The sequence below is a fragment of the Lepeophtheirus salmonis genome, chromosome 5, assembly GCF_016086655.4.
Source record: "Lepeophtheirus salmonis chromosome 5, UVic_Lsal_1.4, whole genome shotgun sequence".
Classification (NCBI taxonomy): Eukaryota; Metazoa; Arthropoda; class Copepoda; order Siphonostomatoida; family Caligidae; genus Lepeophtheirus; species Lepeophtheirus salmonis.
In genome coordinates, this window is record NC_052135.2 from 30,678,096 (window position 1) to 30,699,578 (window position 21,483).

A 21,483-nucleotide genomic window follows, 5' to 3' on the forward strand; every position below is an offset into this window, starting at 1 on the left:
ATATATTTGTTGTTAAATGCATTCTCAAAATCTACATAAAACAGATGTAAACTTAATTATGACACACTTTGTATGAAAGAAACACTTTTCTATTTATTTGTTAGGAGCGGTAGTAACCGGAGTTATTATATGTCGATGAACAGACAAACTTTGCTTTCTTAATATAGAAGTCTAGCAGTAGTACCCGGATAGACTGGAGTTATTAGTCCTCGACGAACATAGACATTTTATTTTAATATTTTAGAAGATAACTCACCCCCATCCTTGTTGTTACTCTTCGTTTTTCATAGGCACACTACCACTGTACTTCTCACTCAATACTAAAAAATAGTCATAATAGATTGAGGGGGGGAGGGGGGAAATGATTTGATGAGCCAGGGAGTACTCCAGCTCGAACCTAAGCCTCATCTAAAGTCACATTCATTTTTATAACAAGTTCTTTTTAATATGAGTTGAACTGAACGCCTGTTAGATTTTTTTCATTTTATACTGTATATTGTACCACTTTTTTAAACACTGTATTGGCATATGAATCAGCCATAACTTTATTCAGTGACCTGTTTTCGTATATTAATGAATTATTTTTAAATCAGGTGCCTAGTTTACAAGGAAGTCAATTTTCAACAAAAAAAATCGTGTTGGTTTTTAAGAGATGCTGTACTCTCAATGTTTTATAATACACAATACCAAGTCATCGTTGGAGGAGTTGTAAAGGGTGATTCAAACCGAGCGGTTTTTGGATTGTAGAAATAAAACACATAAAATATTATATTATGGTCAAAACTTTATTATGTACCGAAAAAATAATCCTTTACAATTATTTCTAGAAAATAATCACCTTCATATGTTGACCGCAACTGGCCTTTAAATGGTCCATTTTTTCGCACTAATTTTCGATTACGCGTTCGGGCATTGTGACGAAAATCTCACGAACAAATCGTTCAATATTTGCTTCCAATGCTTCAATCGTCGCTGGTTTATCCACATAGACATTTGGTTTAACGTAGCCCCAAATAAAAAAAAGCCATTGAGCCAGAAATGGGCCTCATCACTGAACAAAATGTGGCGCGGAAAAAATGGATTTGCTTGGATACATTCAAGAGCCCATTCACTGAACACGCGACGCAAACGAAGGTCCAGCGGCTTCAATTTTTGCACAAGCTGTATTTTTTATGCCTTTAAACCCAAATCTTTCTTCAAAATGCACCAGGTTGTTGCAAAGGACAAGCCAAGTTGTTGAGAGCGTCCACTCTCGGCTACGGCCGCAATATTTTCTACGCTGCGAGCTGTACGTGACCTACCCGACGACAGGACATCCCAGCAAATTGCTGCCCCTTCAAATTTTTCGATTATTCTACGAATTGTGGATTTTTAAGGTCGATTATGCGGACAATAAATTGGCCGTAATTTACGAAAAACTTCTTTCACAGAATGCTGATTTTCATTTCAACAATTTGTACACGTCGTTGTGGCTCATATCTTTCCATGAAGAATTGTAAAACAATACTGAGTAAAAATGACGTATGAATTTGACAGAACTCGTTTTGAATCACCCTTTATTAAGACTGCGCCACTCTCTGCCACTTTTGTTTATAAACTATTATATGTAAACAATGTTTAGCTCCATAGGTATTGCCAATTATCAATGTAAGAAAAACAAACAAATGATATCCCTTTTGCCAGCTGATACCTTTGCTCAACCATTCGATCATCTTATTATCTTACTGCCTCTACGCTGTATTTCTTTCTCTATAATTCCATTCAGCCCAGAAATTTAAATCATTTAAAAAAAATGTGTGTCATAATTAAATTGACACCCGGTATATGATTGTTCAATAAATGCATGGGTGCATTCTCATAAGAAAAAAGGGTTGTTACGTCAATGGGACAGAAGGGGAAACAATATATTTATAACGGGGGTAATTCTTTCCATTTAAGGATACAGAAAAAAATGTTGAATACAAAAAACCATCATATTTAGCACCATCATAACAATATCCAATGTGAATATTTAAATATAGGGATAGTAAGTTTTTAATCCCTTGAGCATATCAAACCATGCAAAGGTCAAACCAAAAAAAAGGGGTATTGGGAATTACTAGTAATGCCATAATGATAACAATGCATTATTCATATGTCAAGTCACAAATGAATATCCTTTCTTGACAATTCAGTGTCATCAAAATTTTAAACTCTAGTTGATGCCTTCTCAAAGGTATTTGGGGGTTAGCCAAAATGGTATGAAGAAATCATTTTGTGGATCACACTAATGGAAAATTGGGTATTATTTTAATTGAATATTATATAGTACAAAAATAATAATTGTCATTGACGTTTGATTACTTTTATTTACACATATTATAACTCTAATGACTGTAATTTTTTTTCTGAAATTAAAGTTCGCATCCAGACAGGTTGTGGTAATCCTCCTCATCTGATTCAAGTGCTCACTACAAAGTTTAGTACAATATTTATTTTTTACTGCATTCGTCTCTGAGTAGTGGCCCGGGAATATATTTGCAAGAGGGTAGATTAAGCAAATATATATTTAATGGTGATGTCATCAGGGGCGTCCACGAGATTTTCTTAATATCCAAAAACTTTTATAAAAATAAAAGTTGGAAAATTATGACATTAAGAATGATTTCAAGATTATTATTCTTTATTACTACACAAATTACTAAACAATCAATAGCACTTTGAGCCCTATGGCTCCGGTGCCACTGGTCTCAGAGCAAACAGACTTGCATCCTTTATAAATATGGATTTAGTATCAAAGCAGGAAATACTGAAATCAGTCGTTGGATCAATTTTACTAGTGATTAATTAAGGGTGGAAGTATTGCTGGATGATTTAAAGGTGTGTGATGAAAAAGAGGATATTACTGAGCACTGGTAGTAACAATTGATTTCAATCGGTTCACTAATTTAATTGATTATTGTACTCGTCATTCTTGCCGATAAACACAATTTAGGCTAATTATACCAACATCAAAATCATTTATCTTTACCTCACTTATAGTTACTCGATATATAGATGGTATCTCCTTACGAATGAAGGAAGTAGAATAACAGCTTGAAAACAGAATAATATGACGTTATGACTCATCAGGGATGAGCCAATGAGTACTGTAGATTCTAAAGCGCCACTTGGTACACTTGCTCGATGCTACATGCAAAATGCTGTCTATATTTATTAAATTAACTCTTTGTTATTTTTAAGATAAAAAATATGTATATGATATACATGAGAGTGTGCTATATACAGTGGCCCCTCTATGCACAATGATACTATATATATAACTCCTAAAAGATTTCATTAATATGTCTTCATTGTTATTTCTAAGATCAAAAATATGTATACGATATATGTATATTAAGGAGCACTTTATACAGTGCACCTTGTATACACACTCGATGCTACATGTAAAACGCCGGCAATAATTAAGATATAGGACTACTGATGTGTATTTACTATTTACCTATTTAAGAGTAATAAACCACTGATTAAATATAATTCTCGTCGTCGAAAGGGGTAGGGCCAAAAAGGCACGCTAGTGACATACGAAGGAGGATGAGTGATTCCCAAAGGGAAACACGGGAATACCGAATCAAGGATAATAGACAACGATTAAAGGTCTTACTACATCAGATTCGCATCTAGATTGATTACAAGTCACTTTATTCTAATACCTATATATATTTATAATGTACATAAAGGACCTAGTAAATAAGTAAGGGTTAGAACGACTACTTAAGTAATAAAATATAAATAACAACTACATTGTTATTCCTTTGATCAAATATATATATATGCTATACATTAGTGTAGTGTCCTTTTCTTATAATCGTGGAACAGGCTACAACAAAGTTACTTATGTTTTTTAAAAGAATATCTAGTAAAAAATGTTCAAGAAGTATTCTATCTTTGGATATAAATTACGTTGGAGACTACTAATAATTGGATGTGTATTAGGTGCTTAGGTGCTTACCTTAGATTTAGATGTTTACGTAGGTCTTTAGTGAAAAAGCGAGGATTTTCTTGCAATTGATGTACTGTATATTATAATACTTTTGGAGGTAATATGGTAATTACTTTAAGATGGGCATGAACTAAAGTATTTACAGAATTTGGTTTTAGCGCTGGCTTACTTATTAGATTATAGATCATTCCAGATCATATTCATCATGGATACGATACGGGCACATGATAATATAGCCTCGATTCTAGATAGATTCATCAACATGATGATACAAAACCTCTCACTCAGTGAAATTAACTAAGATAATATAGATATACATTTAAAATTAATACAAGAGATATAAAAACAGCAATATAATATCAAAGATCCCGATCACGACGACCCCGAATGAGACTATATTAGGGAACACTATATAAAGGAGATTTTGTATACACGCTCGATCCTATATACACACGCCTGCAATATTCTATTAATGCTACTACATTCTAATCTCTTACATCAAAACTTACTCTTGTTCATTAGAACATAAATTCATGTATACACATAAAAGAAAAGTTGCTAGTGAAAAATGTAAACATTTCATATTTTCTTTTCATTTTAAACTTGAAGATTTTGAAACAGAAACTAAATGAAAAAATAGAGAACTTAAAGAACGTATTTTAAGAAAAAGTGCTATACCATCGTTAGAATTTTTTTAAAAGTGACAATTAAACAAAGGAACTGTATAATATCAATGGCTGAGGAGACTCGTAAAAATTAGATATCAATTGTGTGCCTACAAAAATAAGAGTAGATTGAATGGGAGATGAAGTCCAATTTCTGTACATAACAAAATTAGTTTAAGGTATTTTGTACAACACACAAAATTAGTGAAAAGATAACTCTCTTTTTGAGAAGATAATTCTTTATTATTTTAATTTAATAACTATATTTATTCAATTAATAATTAGTTTTAATTCATTTTAGGTTGTTGTCAAGTTATTGGATTTAGTATAATAATTCAAAGAGACTTGAAATATCAAATGTGGAATACTGTAAATAAGACTTTAATCAATCAAATAATTTATTTGGTGGTTTTAAAGCGAATAAATACATGTAGCAATGTTTTAAATTTAATTTCTTTTTGTAGACTAAGTGTGAGGGCGTGACGGAAAAAGATGTAATTATTAGAATTAACAGCTCCAATCAAACCATATCTAATCTACCTTTATTTCCGACGAATACATCATAAGATTTTCAAATAAAAATAATAATTATAGAACTGAACAAGAGACAAAGTTTTGTTACTTTATACGTGAATTACTCTACATCAACAGATAAATGTAATCATGGGGTATTCCAATTAAAGATTCTTAGCATTAATATCGAAATATAATGTAATACATAAATATCCTGAAGTAAAAGTTAAACTTGCTGTCACAATAAACCATCAGAGTCAATTTGAAATGAAATAAATATCAACCTAACTTCATTATATGCCTTGTCTTTAGATTGAGTAGTGGCGATAATAACAATTTGTTGCATTAAAATAGTCAAAATATGGACTATTCATACTCAACAGGTTGAATAATTCATACTTAGGTTATGTATCCTTATTAAATTAATTTAGAGTTTCTGAGGTTAAAGGTAGAAATTCAAGCAGATATTGTCTATATATATATAATATTTGCAAAGGGGAAGATGAGGCATCCTCGATAATAAACTAATCAAAAATGAACCATAAACATAATTAGCAAGGAAATCAAATCAGACACACTATTTTCAACACTTTTAATGATTTAGAAAAGGGAGATCAAATCCAAACACAAGAATTAAGACAAAAATTACTTATTGTGAAGTCATCTATAGATGAAACCAGTTTCATCAATTGACGCTCTTCTCTAATGCAAGAAAAATATGATAAACAATCTCATAGCATTGTTATCAATATTCCTTCAAAAAATAGCTTCCTTCAATGTGGTTTAATAAAAGGTCCTTCCTCTATACCAACTAATAAAGGTAATCTGAAAATTTAAAGTTTGATCTGAAAGTCCAAACCAATGAAATCTTCCATAAAAAATTGGCTCTTTCTTCGACAAAATTGAATCTTACTTGATCATTGCTTTAGGAGGACTTTTTCAAGTTTTACCACCAAAAAATAAAAGTTTAATACAAAATTTTCCACCAAACGATCTGCAATTACATGATTGATTACATAAATCACAAATGAGGGTTTCAATTGGAGATTGGATAGATCTGCATTGATGACTCATCACTTTTTAACTAGCATTAATTCTTTTTTACTACAATTGTTATTTAATAGAATATTTATTTATTAGTTATTTTCAAAGTTCTAATAATGAGGTTGCGTTGCTTGTGTCTATCCATATGTTAAGAAATCCATGATTTAAGTGGGGCAATGGTGGGGAAAAGTCCGCATACTGCAAATCCGAGTCCAATCTCAAGTCTTTGCTCACGTATCCAAGTGAATGAATATTTTTATCGATTCCAGTTCAAGTCCTCCAAAAATGAAAAATACTTTTTAAGAGTATCTGAAGTTATATCCAGTGAAATATTTGAAATTACTTTCGATTGTTAAGTGGAGTCGTGAGTCTTAACTTTTTATTGCAAGTCGAGATTTGAGTTTTTTATTGTGTGATCAAGCCAAGTCGCAAGTCTAAAAAATAGAGAATCGAGTCAAAGTATCCGGCTCTGGTTTGAGCTGTTGATTATTATATAATATTATATATAGATAACCTGTCGAAACCCATCGAGGAACTCTTTCCGAAGAAATAGGAAAACAGAGGCAAGGAGACAAATATGTGATTTTCTCTAGGCAAACGAACGTTTCTCATAAATACAAAGGATGTACTCCTAAATATTAATGTAATTACTATTGTAAATTCAACTTTGTTTTTTTCAGATTTTTTTTAATAACATGTAGTCACAATAAATTATGATATTAAGCGAAGTATGAGGCTTGTTATACTTCAATGGACTATTTTATAGTATTGCATTCAAAAAATGGAGGTTTTTGTCGGAAAGTTCAATTATTTTCAGACAATATAAATGTCATTTTTTTAAAAAGAAAGCTATTATTATGTTTTCTATGTGTCTACATGATTACAAGAGATTGTATCAAAAAAATATGATAGACTATTTAGGTATCTACATGAGTTGGTACATAAGTCACATATGCAACAGAAAAACATGAGTTCATTCAACTCATTTATGACTTTTCCCCGTGTATTTTTATTTTTTTTAAATTTCGTACCCTGTTTCACAAAAGTGTTAATCGGGCCATAGTAAAATAAATAAGACTGTTGAATCAATAAAGTCCTTTATAGTATCACGTAACTTTTCATACAAAAAGAAAAGAGAGGAGAGACCCAACATTAGTTTTCAACAATTTCGACAATGAATAACAAATACAAGATGTTCAAGCTATCTGTGTCACAAGAATATATATTTTTTTTAAATACAATTTGCTCTCCAACCAGTTATCAAATCAAATAAATAAATCTAGAAACTTGATCTCGGAATTATTGCTTTAAATTTTAGGATTCTGGGAAATAACGTAATCTTGTGTGTAAATAATAAATGCCATAAAATTTTAATAAGTGAAATAAAGGTTCCAAATTATAATTAAAATTCTCAAGCACCTTTTCAAATACCATAAACTTGAATACAAAGCTTATCCTTGATCAAAATATATCATGCAATATTGGGCTATATCAAGTAAATAAAAAAGCATTTTCTTGATTTTTTTTCATGAATGTTCTTATGTTGACACGCTGCATCTACTAAATATTAACAACTCGTCTTTAAAAGAAAAAAGAACTGCTCGACCCATTTGTTGTTTGAGCCGGAACGGCTCAAAGTGATTTTTTGTTCTACACTTCCAGTATCATACTGAACCTATATGCAGTTATGATTACCCCAAAAAGCTTAGAATTATTGTTTAGGATAAATTGATATCGATAAAATAATTGTAAACAACACATTATGAAGTTAGAATGATTTTTCTGAAAGATGAGTGTGAATTACATTTGTATTATTTGACGAATTAACCTCAATCAGCAAATTAATCGTATTAACCCTGGGGGAGGGCGCCGCAAATTGTAATTAGGAAAAATTCATATATTATAGTTTTTTTAAAAGTCTATTCGAATCAAAAATCCTAAACAGTTATAAAGTCTATATCAAGTACATTTCAATCATATAATTGAAAAATCTATGTAATATTGGATTGTATGTATATGCATATGAAATAACAAAAAAGTTTATATTTTCTCCTTTTATTGATTTTTGTTCAAGTTTTTTTTATGTTGACTTACCAGATCTACTATATATTAAGAGCCCTTTAAAGCCAGTACAGCTAAAATGCATAAAATGTTGCATACCTCAATATTGTTGTGATTAATTAACAAATAGGTTTGGATTATTTACTTGGACAATTGTAACCAATTGTTGGCAATTTCATTATTATTCCAAATACTTTTTTGAACAGTTAAATTATACATATGTTCTTGTTTTTTTTGTTTTTTAAAATAAAAATGATAGTCTTGTAATATTTTTTCTTTTTGATTTGTTACTCCTTTAAAATATTCATATTATTGCATTTATGTAAATGAGCAATATATGTATTTGTAAGAATTTGAAAGTGAATTAATAATTCTTTATTCCCTATTTTGCAATTAAACTAAACATTTTCCCGCTTTAATTGGAACAGCCGTGATGATCGCAATCATTACATACAAAGTGGAGGCACATAAAATAATGTAACCGATAACAAAAATGTCAAGCATATGCTCATCATTAAGAAAAAAGTAAATAAAGTCAACTTTCACACGCAGAAGCTATATTTCTATTTAAGGCACTTTAGGTTCTCCAAATTAAAGTTGATGTATAATGATAAATCATTTTGAAAATAAGCTAACTAATTGCCGAGGTAGGAATAAATCCCAAAAGAATCTTGAGGCAAATCTACATATGGTTTAAGAGGAAATGTTGATGGTAATAATTACTATCTTTTTATTTGATTTTTTTGTTGCAATAAGCGATGTATGTAAATTATTGAAGTTTTTAGCTTTTGACTAAAAAAAAGAAAAACTACTTGTAAATTCGACAAAACAAACTAGAAGTTTGTGATAAATGCAGGCGTATACTTTGATAATACAGGGTGCAGAGACATAACGTCCCTTTTTATAAAAAGCCATATAACAAGTTAGTATCCATCAGCCAAGTTTTATTTTTTGTTTCATAATGATACAAAGCATTTTAAGCTAAGGAATAAAATACCTTGTACGATAAATGATATTCCCCATTGTCTACATATATACTGAACAAACAAACAACGGTATTTTTAGAGTCGTTATTTTGTTCGTTTCTCTTTAAATAACTTTTCATTGAGAACATAGAGCTGTAGTTTTATTTACAAAAAGATGCACAATTTTCTACATAACATTTTTTTTAAATAATTGTAGACTATTAGTTTTATTAATGAATTAGTTGTTGGTGATTCCAAAAAGTCTTAAAATTTTTGTGTTTCCAGAATAAATCAGATCCTATCAGTTGATTTGAAGACATTACAATAATTTAGAATCCTTACATAACACCAAATCTAATGGTACCACTTTCATTAATCTAATGTAATTATCCGCTTATATATATATCCCCATTGTCCATCCACCAAACTTCGGTATTTTAATAACCAGTGATTTTTTTGTTTTTATTTTTTTTAAATCATGAATTTTGAAGGATAATTAGCGAATATGCAGAGATGTCAAATTGAGTTTACGACATCTTTTATCTTATAATTGTGAATGATAAGTAGATTAAGTAATTATTAATTTGCTATGTTGCTTTTTCCGGAATAAATCCGATTTTAATAGCCCGATTTGTACAAATTACACCAGTTTAGAATTCGTGAACAAAACTTATTCTGATAGGAGTAATTTAAGCTCTTTAACATTATTATTCGTAAAGTTTTTTGAGCAAAGATAAATTGTAACAACCAGTTAAATTTCATAAAATATTTTGTCAAAACATTTTTTGGCAATATTTTATTTTGACAGCACACGCACGTTGTTCACTACTCTAACACATAAAATACGTTCAACATAATTTATTCATTTTAGTTGATGTAGAGAGACATAAATAGTTGAAATCGTTATTTTTTATTCAATTACAATTACAATGACACATACCTAATTTTTACAGAATAATTTTATTTGTAAATAGAGTGCGGCAATGTAGTAACATTCCTGTAACTGTATTTCCCAGAAAACTTTAGAATGAAACTACGTCCACCATATACTACTTCTACAGCCTGATTATCATGCATTTTATAAGGAAGTTATGGTCTCGCCCCCTGTACGTACTTATATAACAAATTAAATATAAAAAGGTTATTTATAACAATACAAATGCATTTGGTCATGACGGGAATAAACGACTTTTGTAGGAGTTTTAACCTCGAAAAGGATATTTAAATTTAACACATTTATAAACATTAAATAGCTTACCTAGAGTTTATATTTTGTCAATAAAGTTATACATACGACTATACAGGTACTGGGTGATCCATAGAAATCGGAAAAGCAATAATGAATTTATATTTCAATATACTAAACCATAGACAATTAGTTAAAAGCAAAACAAATCTGAGCTTTCTAGCATATCTAGAAGTCGAGAAAATGACACATGAACGTTATCGAAGAATTTTTCATTTCTGCACGCCAAGCAGTTGGGCGTCTCCAGGACTAACGTCTATGCTGTCAGCATTTCTGGAACGTTGAAGAGGAAGTAGGTCTTTGTCAAAAAGGCAAAAGTGGACCCGGAGGAGTTAAAGAAAACAACCCAGGTAAATCCCCTCAAGTCTAAATACTAAGAAGCAAATACAATCATTATGAATATATCTCACTCAATGTAGTCTCTATTGGTTTTAATAACAACTTCGATTCGAGTCCTGAACCGTGTGCAGACCCTGAAAAACTAGACCCCCATCTAAATATTGGAGTATCTGAACTTGTCCCATATATTTGAATACAAATCCTATAACTAACTTAAATATTTCTATGAAATATTGAACTGTATGTTACTCGGGGATCTCAACTATTTATTATTTTTAATCCAGAATAGCTTAGGTTGAAAATCACGGAGAAGGAAATAAGACATATTATCTCTAAGCAGAGCGAGCTGAGACGGTTAAAAAAACCACAAAATATTCTAAATTTTCTCTAGGCCTTAAAAATTGGGGTAAACTTTTGCTCTTTTCTGATAATTTTTTTTTTAAGCTGCTACATCACACCCCAACATCTAGACAATGTCTAAGCTTCTTTGAGACATGTCTTCAGAACAAAAAACCAGCATGGTCTTTGGCGTTGTGGAGAGGAAGGACCGGCTCAATACAGATACATACATTGAACTTTTGGAAAAGAAACTGCTACCTTGGGCCAGAGAAAAGTTTGAGACAACTTTTTTTTTTCTGAAGACGAAGCTCCGCTAAGACCCAGGCTTTATTGAGAAACTTTCCGGACTTTTGGGGCTTCAAAATGTGGCTGACCTCCTCTACGGACGCAAATCACTTGGACTACTCTATATAGGGGTGTCAAGAGGGGAGGATGTTTGCTATTCCTCACGGGAGTGATCATTTAAATTTTACTCTGGAAAAAAAAATTGTACCAGTAGATAACAACAACTCGGTATATATGAAGTAAAAAAGGGATTTTCTCATTTGCCAAATTTCTGTTGAAGATTGTTTTTATGTTGTCGCACCACATATACAAAGTATAACAACGATGTTAATCCGGTGTTTTTAATCACAATAAAAATATCAGATCAGGAACATTTCCTGACAATAAGCTAATTTAAAAAAAAATTGAAATTGGTAAATCTGTATTGTAGGAGGTTCTAAAATTTACAGATTGTCTCCACTAATTTACAGGTGGAGATCATATCTTTTTGCATACTTTGCATAGAAATATCAGTCTAGATTTATCTAATGAATAACCGCTGTTGGGATAGATATTTTAATGAACTATTTATGACGCCAATTGGGATTTCAAATGAACTATTATTTATTACTTGTGCAATATCGAACGAAGTTTAATTTACCCATTTTAATGTGAGACACTTCATCTTTGATAAGATATTTGGTCTACATATTTGAGTTAAAATCGTGGACTTATTGATAATGAACAAATAGGGTCAACTTTTACAAGAATGAAAAGGAGATCAACATTGAGGCTTTATCACATACTTCTGAATTGATATATCTTTCCATTTTTCAAAAGGATTTCCTTTTGCTTCTACCATGGCACCGCAGCACTTCTTAATGAAGGCCTAGGACATGGTCGCGCACTGCTGCTCGACAGAGACCTTGAAGTTATCCAAATTTTAGTGTAGGTTAGCACATGTTGGGATAGTCGAGGGGGAACAGTCTGAGGAGGAAGGTGACCCTAATTTAACCAAGTCAACAATTTATGGCCTCTCTTGACGCATTTGGCCTTAGTTGTGATGGAAAGAAGTTGCTGATGTTGTCGTAAATAAGAGGCCCTGCCACAGTTTCCCAAATAATTCCACATATTCCAATTACGAACATTGAGAGCCTTGGCATGAAGGCTCATCGACTCGGCCGGACTTCTGGTGATCTTTGTTTCCATGTTTTCCTTGATCCCCATTTTTGGGTGTCTACCCCTTCAAGGGATCTCTCAAGGCTCTGATCTGAAGCCATAATTATTTTAGTCTTGTAAACAAGACGCCAAAAGCACCTAATGACCTTTATATGACACTCACTTGACGTGGAGCAAATTAGACACTCTTTACCTCTTCGTTTCCAATCTGACAACTGTTGATTGTTGAAAGTTTTTATTTATTATTTTCTAACCGAAATAGTCCTCCCTTTGAAAAACACAGCCAAGTATTTTATAATATTACCCATAAAATAATTAACATTGAGTTAAAATCAAGTCCATGATTTTACATCACAGAATGAACAATCTGAGTTACAATAAATTTTAGTCCATTGTTTGAGGGCAAATATTGTTCAAAATATTTTATGGATTAGGATTTTTTTCTTCATCAATAATTGATTCAAACCTTTTTTTATTGTGTAAACATTTAAAAAAAAGGTAGAATCAAAAATACTCAAAATATTATTTTACACGAAAAAAAAAAAACCTAATTACAGAGTCATGATCAACTAGTGAAACTAGGGAATTTATTTTACTACATTTATTAACTTTAATTATTTGCATATAAAAAGCCTTGCTTTAATCTCATTTTCATTTTCTATTAACAAGTTGGGCTCTGCCAGCTACCAGCAAGCGGTAGTTTTATAATTTATCTCATCAACAACGGGGACTGGCACGAAGGATTGGTTGGAGAGCTTTAAATTTAAGCAGAGTAAAATTGAGTATCGATATCGATGTAATTCCTGTCTGACACTGAGGGATACACATATAAATTTCATTATTCACCCTCTCATAGCTATTTGTAGCTAATCTAATGCCTATGACAGCTAAGTTGCTCTCCTCCCCACCAATTTACAAATTGTTAAGATTACCACGATCATTTTCGGTTTCTTTTCTATTTTTACTTACCGGTAGGTCAATTTTTTACAGCTTTAGCTATTCATCAAGAATAGAGTTAAGACGGGTCTGGGAACTCAATCTGACATACACAGTTAAGGTGCATGTATACTTCTATTATTAGAAAATAAACGAGATCTAAGGCCTGAACCGGCTTTATCTACTCAAACTTTTACGGATCTTAAAAAATATCGAAGAAACTTCTTTTGGACCTTAAAAAAACTTATAGTATTTTTAGTAAAGGTAAGACGGGTATTTCATCTGTATTTGAAGTACTGGGGTAGGGTATAAGTTAATTTGTACTATCCAAATCTGGGATCCGAATAGTCTTTGGGTACTTGAATTTGTATGGATCTTAAAATTGATTCGTGTGATTTTCCGGATCTTAAAATTGATTCATGTGATTTTCCGGATCTTAAAATTGATTCATGCGATTTTCCGGATCTTAATAAAATTTAACTATTTTCTTCAATACTTAATCCAAATTAGTTTTAAAAAGAGATTTGAATTATATCGAACGCACCTTCTCTAATTATCTTGATTAGTGATTGGAGTGTCATCCACATAAACAGTTGCATCGTGTGATGATTCCAATGTTGTTAAACAATAATTGTAATAATAAAAAAAAGTTATATTCTCATAGGGATAACATTGGTTCATGCGATAGGTCATTTTTTTGTGATTTTATGGACCCTTCTCTTGTCGGTGAGTATTAAGGTCAACCTTGGATGGAGTAATAGACAAAGTAGAACTATGAAATCATTCTTCAGAAAAAACGATACAGTCAATAGGGAAGGGCCCATAGTGCAATTAGGCATAGTTCTACTTTGCTTTTTTCTCTAATGACAATTGACCTATTGTGTCTGCATCAGTAAAAATATAACCTTAATCTGGATCTGACATAGATCCAAACTTTGTGCAAAATAATCATAAATTTTGAAACAAATATCCGTCTAATGTTGGTTTTGGATCTGACATTTCGGGTACCCGATATGAACTGGAATATTAACGTCGAAGGATCCATCCCAATCTGATGCGAGAAAATCTAGATCCGTCTTATGTTTAATCATGACTTCTATGGAAAACTAAAACAAAAAGCACATACCAAGAAACCCCTCATGGTGAGAAATTATTATTTAAAATCAATCACATTTTATTTTAAAAGTATGTTTGGTTCTTGTATAAGTACATATTTCCAAACAAATATTCCTTTCAAAACACCCTGAACCGATATCCCAAGGTGTGATAAATGAAAACTACAAACTGAAAATGGTTGGAAAATATCATTTAGGTTTTATTATGGTCTAACATACGTACATAATGGTTATTATCAATTAATTGTATTTTGCTTATAATGCAATGCTTTAATCAAGGCTTTAAGTTGATTGAAGATGTGAAACTTAACATTGCATTGAGTTTTTTTGTTTTTTTTGTAGAAAATATAAAATAAAAAATTGAAAATTCCAACATGAAGTATGGCTTCTCCTCAGGATGGTTTATATGCATATATAACAATTTATTTGTCCTAAAAAGTTATAAAACCCCAATAATCCACCTTAAATTAATGTACATAGTTAGCGCCGCTTATGAAATGTGTAAGGCATTCTATTCATACAATTTATAAATCTATTCTTTAATATAAAAAATAAGTAGCTAAATTTTATTTTAGTCAATACAGGTGTAAATACTAAGTATTTACAGAATTGGTGACATTTTCTTAATCTGAAGAGTGTTGGCTCATGAAGGACAGAGAGTAATGCTGTGGAGTGAAATGTGTAATTCTTACTACGAGTAGGACTTAAATTAGAGTTGAGGATCGACATCGGATTAATTCCTTCTTATGGTCTAGCTATACGAGAATCATTTGAAAAGTCCGTGCAAAGTCCGAGATATGGCACTACTGGGACGTATCGAGGTTATGTTTAGGTAGTAGCATCTCTTAGAAGAACACACACCAACTTTAAGCATGATCAGTCTATTTAATTATGTTTGGCATTCGTTTGAATCGATGAAGTGGAGTGGTTTAAAAAAAATTGAAGAAAAAGTATTTCATGTGTTGATTAAACATTACTTTATGAAAGGGACAACGCCTTCAGAGACTAAAAAGAAGCTTGTTAAACATTACATAACACCTTCGATAAAAACAGTTTATAAGTGGTTTTAAAATTTTCGGAGGGTCCATATTGTCACAAGTGACGCTGAACTTTCTGGACGCCCAATTGAGGTTTCTACTCCAGAAGTAATTGATAAATCTATGATATGGTGATGGATGACAGATTGAAGGTGCGTGAGATTACTATTGTTGTGGGCATCTCGAATGAACGGGTATATAATATTTTGCATCAACATTTGGACATGAAAAAGCTATCTGCAAGATGGGTGCTCACGCTTGACCAAAAGTGAAATAATGGGAAGTGTTGCAAAGATGGTTTGCAGCTGTTCCAGAACCATCTGCAGAACTTTAAGCGTCGTTTCGTCACTATGGACTAAACATGTATACATGTCTATACTCCTGAAACTAAATAACACTATAAATAATAGGTTATTAAGGGGGAATTTGTGGCAAAAAATGGCAGGGTGTTACCTCAATTAAAACGAAGGCCAAACAGAAATAGATGTACTGCTCTGGCTGAAAGTTGGTGTGTGTTCTTTCAAGAGATACTACTAACTAAAAATAACCTCGATACGTATCAGTAGTGTCATCTCTTGGACTTTGCACGTACTTTTCAAACGACCCTCGAATACGGAGTGGGATTTGTTTTTATTTCCTTCCTCTCACAACCGCTGGTACCTGATCCAATAACATATTATGACAGCGTACTACTCTCCTCTTAAACATTCTTCAGATTATCTGGACTCCCACATTCATATTCAGTTTATCTAATCTTTACATGCCAACACAAATTATTTTTTGCACTGATAAATAATTTTAACTATAGTTTAGAGCCTTTATTTGATTTAAGAAACTAATAAATGCCCTTTCATATAAAATCCATTAATTTTACATCTTTTTATTGCGACGATCTATTACGACTACATCAAGTGCAATTTGCAACGCCTTCAAAGGTAAGAAGAAATAATTCATAAAAGAATACAAATGTAATCTACAGTCAATTTTGAGAAAAACAATTCCAGTTTGTTGTTGTATTGACAGCCACTTATATAAAGATATTACCACGATTTAATCGATAATTTGTTTCTTAATGCAATTTTTATATACAAATTCAACCTTCATAATGTGAGATCAGCAATTCAAATTTTTTTAGTAAATTCTTCGTGAAGAGCTCAATGGTTTTTTTATACTCCACAAAATAACTTAATATCTAAATTGAGTTGTTTTTTTATCTTGGAACGTGTTTCCTGGGAGGGGGGGGGGATTTAGCCACTGGTGTCTTTGTCCTAGAACTAAAATTCTGAAATATTTTTTAAGAATTAACGATGCAATTTTGATGTGGAAATATCAATATTAAGTGAATATATTTTCCTAAAAGTGAGCAGAGTGTAGTGAACCCCTTTAGGTTTGGGCTTAACATATTCTGAATGAAAAATGTACAGCTGCCAAATAAGAATTCATACAGTGTTCTCTATATAATATGAATTGAAATGCTGGTGTTTAAGTGAATATGGACTTTCAAATCAATTATATCAAATGTTCATTAGACCTCTGTTAATGAACTTGGATGGTTTACAGCACGAGATTTATAAAACATGCTTCTTTATACATTGAATCTAGATTTGATCACCAATGCTTTTAAGTATGTTCCTAAAAAAATTAATCAGATAAAATGCAATTTTTTATTTATTTCGATAATGCTTTGTTTTGGATTTATTCGTATGTTAAGCAATTTTTAACTGAGGTTTTGTTAATTTAATTAACTGCTTCGGTTAAAAGTTGCTCATTCGTTTTTTCTTTTGATTGATTGGATTCTTTTTTTTTTTTTCAATGCATGGACTTAGTACGGTGTTACCTCACTCACACAAAATTATCGCAATTATTTAGTTGTTAGCTATTAATTCTATCGTCTCACTTGATACATCATGGCTATTTAATAATAAAAAAAACATGGGTAATTATAATAATTGTTATTTGTTTATAATGAAATAATAAATGTTAAATTTTCTAACTGTGTTATGAAAAGGAGGGTCACTAACGGAGGGCTCAGAATAATATGTTGATTGAAATTGATAATCACTCATGGAAGGATAGAAATGTAATCAATACTCAACCATCATAAAAATTATTCGGGTTTGTTTTTTTGTTGACACTTCACATATGACTTTTCCTCAAAAAAAAAAAATATATATATATATATTATTGTAAGGGACTAATATGTTCATACATATTTATAGAAATCCAATTGATTTTTTTATATTGTGTTACGTGAAAACATGGAGCAATGACGAACATAGTACCAATGGACAAAAATAGCTCAGTATATCTTTTGTTTTATGTGATAAATTACTAATGCGGACCTATTATGTAATACTATTAATACAAAACTTTCAATAACTATATTGGTATAGTGGATTAAGGATGAGATGGTTTAATACAGTATTTTTAGTATGAAAATCGTTGAAATATGTAAGAATGCAATAAATTGAATATCAGTTATTGGATTGGCACAACACGCCATTATTTTTATTTCAATTGTAAATAAAAGGTAATTTTGCAACGGTCAAAAAGGTACCCCTTCCCCCTAAAAACAAATTCTTAATAAAAATTGAGTGGGAACAAGTAAAGGTTCGATTGATTCTTGTTTCATGTTATTGTTTTTCCAACAATGACTTGCCTTTTTTGACCCATCATTAGCTTGATTGTACTTTAATCATCATTCTTCTACTCTTCCTGCAAATATATCTATATATATATATTCGATTGAGGAAATTAGGATAAAGATTTTTTATTGGGTATATGGATATCCAATTATAAATAATGGTTCTACTAAGAAAAATCAAAAAGTGCATTTACTCATTGATCTCATTATATCATATTACTATACTTTAATATTTACACCGATTATATATACAATTTAAATCCAAAAATATGTCCAACTGTCCCAAGGCAATTACAGTATTTTCTTTTTATATGTCTATTATGCAAACAACTTTATTTCCCTCCACTCCTTTCAACTCAGTAACACAAATATATATAAATTATTGCTCTAGAACAAGGTCACCAAACTTTTTTTTGAAAAAAACACATTAATTTTATAACAAAAAACTAGGTTTTTTTATGTCAATTCTTATTCTTAAAACCTTTCTAGTCTTAGGACCGTTCCTGTCGTTCCATAGGACCATCAGTCCTTAAGAAAGATCCTTGGAGTTTACTTTTTCATTACACAAACCTTTTAAGCTGATACATTTTTCTTATTCCTCTCTTTTATAAGTTTCCAGATTTCAAGTAAGGACCTGCTATATATTCTTACTAAAAAAATAAAGTAAGGATGAGTAGCTAGATGAGTATAGCTACTTGAGTTTCAAAAATAAAACTCGAGGAATTACGAGATGTACTCCTTACTTGTCCTAGTTCTCGTTACTTGACTGAAAACTCATTAATATCCCTAACAATTTTGCACTCTCACAAACTCATCAGTGAACATGAAAATCCTGTGTAAATGTCCATGTTAAAAAAAATAACAAAAAAGTTTTTTTCTAAACCTCCCCTATGGAGCAAAAAGTGAGATTAACATTTTAGAAATAAATTTCTGAAACACTTTTTATAGGTAAAAAAAAATTATATAAAAGTTATTTGATGGAAAATAACTAAAAATGTATTTTTGTATCTACATCTACTAAGTAAAATGTTTATGTCTTTTCAAATCATTTGATTGGCATGAGCTACCTAAATATGATCTAGTGGGACAATGCAATTTTGCATACGTAATTTTCATACCATGTCACAATTTTTCCCTACTAACAACCATTATAAAAAAAAAAAAACCCGCCTAATATACAGAATTTTTTTCTCTATTTTTTTCTCCTATTTCATCTTAGCTACAGAAATGTATTAGAATTATTGCTTTAGAACAATGACTCTTAACCTTTTTGTAAAATATTTTTCCAGCCATGTTAAGGTTTTTAGTCGAATCAAAAATGAAGCTAAATACTATGGCACGACTAGTTTTGTTTTAGATCTTATTTATTCGGTCCAATTCAGTCTTAGGACCGGTCTTATCAGTATTTAGGATATTCGGTCCTTGTAATAATATTTTTAAATACACGCAGTTTGTCATCAGATGGAAGGAGTTATTTTTTCTGAATTATTTCTCTTTTTATGTGCTTTCATTTTCCACCTACGACCCGGGTATATTTATACGGAAAGATAAAAAAAAAAAAAATAGTGATGACAAAAACAACATGGACCCCCCGACAATTTGATGAATGTGTTGAAGGAGAGCAGCTTAGCTCTCATGGCATTTCATTCGATAAACTACAAGCAGCTGTGAAAAGGGAGGATGGAGAGAAGGAAATTAGTAAGAATTACTCCGATGGCAATGCTCAATTCTAATATGAGTCCAAAAAGGAATTTAACTATCGGTCCTTCGAATTTATCCTAAAACTGTGACGGTTTATTAAGCCAAATGAGATATATAAAAGGCAAATTTCTTTCAAAAAATATTCAGTTTTCTATTATACTTACTGGACTGGATGAGAACGGTGATTTGAGTGATATCCTCTGTCCTAAATAAGAATCAACACAATACTAGGCTCATCACTGTCCCAAAAACACACCGTCATACTAAATCTTTTTTCTCAAGCTATTATTATTATTCTTGAAGAGATAAAATCCATATATTGAGTAACTACGTGTGAGTGTCCTCATGAAAAAGAGTGAGTAGCAATGAAGATTTCTTGGGTAGTTATTCTCTATATTTTTTTAGGGAAAGTGTTTCTGTTTGACGACTCTTAATTATTCAGCGTAATTTTCCACAGATGGCCCTGATCCTGAGTGAAATTTTACTATGTCAATACTTCAGAGGGCAATTTTGATGAATGCAATATATCTGGAACCCTCGGAACCATTATCCTAAAAAATAAAAAATTTCAAATTGTGCAGTTGAGATAAAAAGAATAATAAGTAGTACGTTTTGTAAAAACTACACTTAATTTTTTAGGATACTCTACATTTAGAGATAACAATAAATTAGTTGATCCGAACAGAAGAAGTGGCAGCCAAATGTGGGAAAAAATATACATAATTGTATATAAATACAAAATGTAAAAAAAAATTCTTCTATTAATAAGGAAAAAATGATCATGACCTTTAATTTCAGAGCAAATTTTACTCTATACAGTAAATATATGATATAAACAATTTGACATTAATTTTACAAAAATATGTATACCTTGTTTAAAATACAAAATGTAACCCTGGCCTTAACTTCGTTTACTCTTCTTTGTGACTATGGTTATCATTTGAAGGCCTATTGGTATTGAATATATACACTTTCTGCAAATTGGATCTCTATAAATCCATTATTACAAGAAATCGATGCTGAATTATAAAAACATTTTTTTTTCATTTACCCGCTCTCATACATTGTATGATTGGTTACAATACGTTAACAAGCAACTACAATGAAGGCAAAAATGGCCCAAAGAGTACAAGTAAGAATGCAGGTTCGCGCAGAAGTTGTAAGTATTTGTTGGACTCGGAGTATCATTAAGGATCGACAGAGGAGTAATTCATGACAGCTAACCTTCTCTCCTCCAAACATACTTCAAATTGTCAGGGTGAGGACATTATTTTTCAGTTTCTTGTATATTTCCAGATCTATATATTAAAGCATAAACAATTAGTTACAACAAAACTTAACTTATTTACTCTAGGTCTTGTACAAGTCGAGAAAGTGACACTTGAACTTGATCTACAAGTTTCCATTTGCACACTTTAAGCAGTTCGGCGTCTCCAGAACAACCGTTTACGTC